Source organism: Physeter macrocephalus, unplaced genomic scaffold (assembly GCF_002837175.3).
Source record: "Physeter macrocephalus isolate SW-GA unplaced genomic scaffold, ASM283717v5 random_339, whole genome shotgun sequence".
Lineage (NCBI taxonomy): Eukaryota > Metazoa > Chordata > Mammalia > Artiodactyla > Physeteridae > Physeter > Physeter macrocephalus.
In genome coordinates, this window is record NW_021145629.1 from 4,573 (window position 1) to 7,528 (window position 2,956).

The window sequence follows — 2,956 nt, forward strand, 5'->3', positions numbered from 1 at the left end:
ATAAAGCAGTATCACAACCAGGAAACTGACATTGGTACAATCCATAGACCTTGTTCAGATTACTCCAGTTTTACATGCTGTCCTGTGTGTGTGTGTGTGTGTGTGTGTGTGTGTGTGTGTGTGTGTGTGCTGAGTTCCATGCAGTTTTGTCCCAGGTATAGAGTCACGCCACCACAGAAAAGTTTCTTTTTATAGAAGTATTCCAGTTGCCAAACAAGGAAGACTAGAATTGGAATATCTCCATTTTGCATGCTCTGATGAAATAATGGATCTACGTACTGAGTAACAGCCTTAACGGCTATTAATATCCCAAAGGGAGAGAACTCGACATCATGTGCCTCCTGATGAAAGAAGATAACATCTATGAAGTATTCTTACAACAACAACAAAAATCATACCCACATCTGAGCAAGCCTCAAAAGTCAACTACCATGTGATATTGCACATTAATAGGATGAAGAACAAAGACTACAAAATCATCTCAATTAATGCAAGAAAAGCATTTGACAAAATTCAACATACTTTCATGATAAAAACACTCAACAAACTAGGAATAGAAGGAAACTATCTCAACATAATAAAAGCCACATATGAAAACACATACACCACAGCTAGCTTCATACTCAGTGATGAAAGACTGAGTTTTTCCTTTAGAAGAGGCCACGATGCCCACTCTTGCCTCTTCTATTAAACATAGTACTGGTAGTCTTAGCCAGAGCAATTAAGCAAAAATAAATAAATAAATAAATAAATAAATAAATAGCATCCAAACTGGAAAGAAGTGAAATTATATCTGCTCTCAGATGACATGATCTTAGGTAGAAAACCCTAAAGATTACACACATACACACACCTGTTAGAACTAAGAAATGAATTTAGCCAAGTTGCAGGATACAAAATCAACACACAAAAATCAGTTGCATTTCTATACATGAATAATGAACAATCTGAAGAGAAAATTACAAAAACAATTCCACTTACAATAGCATCAAAAAGAATAAAATATTTAGGAGTAAACTTAACCAAGGAGGTGAAGGACTTGTACACCAAAAACTACAAAACATTGCTGAAAGAAATTAAAGAAGAGAAAAATTAATGGAAAGACATCCTGTACTCATGAGTTAGAAGACTGAATATCATTAACATGTCCACACTACCCAAAGCAATCTACTGATTCAATGTAATCCCTATCAAAATCCCAATGGCATATTTGCACAGATGGGAAAAAAATCCTAAAATTTATATGGGATCTCAAGGGACCCCGAATAGCCAGAACAATCTTGAAAAAGAACGACGTTGGAGGCCTCACACTTCCTGATTTCAAAACATTACGTACAAAGCTACAGTAATCAAAATAGTGTGGTACTGGCATAAAGATAGACATATGGTCCAATGGAACAGAATAGAGAGGCCAGAAATAAACCCTCACGTATGTAGTCAAAAGATCTTCAACAAGGATGCCAAGACCACTCAATAGGGAAAGGACAGTCTCCTCAAATGGTACTGGGAAAACTGGATATCCAAATGCAAAAGAATGAAGTTAGACCCTTACCTTACACCATACACAAAACTGAAAACAGATTAAAAGTTCAAATGTAAGACTTAAAACTAAAAAACTCCTAGAAGAAAACAGAGAAGTTTCATGACATTGGATTTGGCAACAATTTCTTGGATATAACACCAAAAGCATAGGTAATAAAAGCAAAAGTAGAAAAGGGGACCACAGCAAACTTTAAAACTTCTGCATATTCAAGGAATGCCCCTTCTCTGCCACTCAGGCAGCCTCACCCACACCCGCCAGGTCCCTACCCCACTGTGAGAGTCCTCGAGCCAGCTTCCCATCCCTCCACCTGCCTCAGCCTCATTCGGAGGCTCCCCAAATTCAGCGAGCTAAAGGCTGCACCCGGGAGTTCTAACCTGGAGATTCTCCAGGCACAGGGACTTCTCAGAAGCAAAGTTCTCTCCTGTGACTGAATTTCAGTATCTCTTTCCTTCCTGGCACAGGTCCGGGCTCACCTGGTTCGGCGACTGGACCCCCCCCCCACTCGTGCCTTTGCCATCAAAGTGGAGATTCCTATTTCCATTTGCCTTTTCACTTTACACACATCAGCTGGGATTGCCCAGTGAACCTGGCTAAAAGCAGAGCCATGGGGCCAAACAAGCAGTTGGGATTTAGCCATGGCTGCAGCTTGGGTCCTGGTGTTGGTGACTGTGATGCTGGACTTGGCCAGAGCAGGCCCTGTCCCCACGTCCAAGCCCACCACAACCGGGAAGGGCTGCCACATGGGCTGGTTCCAATCTCTGTCGCCAAGGGAGCTGGAGGGCTTCAAGAAAGCCAAGGAGGCCTTAGAAGAGTCGCTCTCGCTGAAGAACTGGAGCTGCAGCTCTCACTGCTTCCCCAGGACCCGGGACCCTGAGGCAGCCGCAGGTGTGGGAGTGCCCTGCGGCCTTGGAGGCAGAGTTAGACCTAACGCTGAAGGTCCTGGGTGCTGTGGCAGACTCGTCCTCGGGGTTCATCCTGGACCAGCCGCTGCACACGCTGCGCCACATCCACTCCGAGCTTCAGGCTTGCATCCCGGCTCAGCCCACAGAAGAATCCCAGCCACGGGCCGCCTCCACCACTGGCTGCGCTGGCTTCAGGAGGCCACAAAGGAGGACTCCCAAGGCTGTCTCGAGGCCTCTGTCACATTCAACCTCTTCTGACTCCTCATAAAGGAACTGAGAATTGTTGCCAGTGGAGACCTGCATATCTGAAAACCTGGACCCAGCCCCACCCCGTCTGGGACCCAGACCTTACTTATGCACTAAGCCCCAACCCTGCCTTAAATTATTTCCTCTCACCCTTTATTTATGGAGCTGCAGAAGAAATGTTTATTCTTCTACTTTTGTACAACATGTTCAAACAAACAGTAAGAAACTGGAAAAAAAAAAGAAGAGCCAGCTGCCAATTTTCAGG

General features: G+C 44.0%; 1 pseudogene; it reads left to right on the top strand.

The window, feature by feature from the left end:
- Positions 1-2,178: 2,178 nt before the first annotated feature.
- Positions 2,179-2,754, top strand: LOC102978663 (interferon lambda-1-like; annotated as a pseudogene).
- Positions 2,755-2,956: the final 202 nt, after the last annotated feature.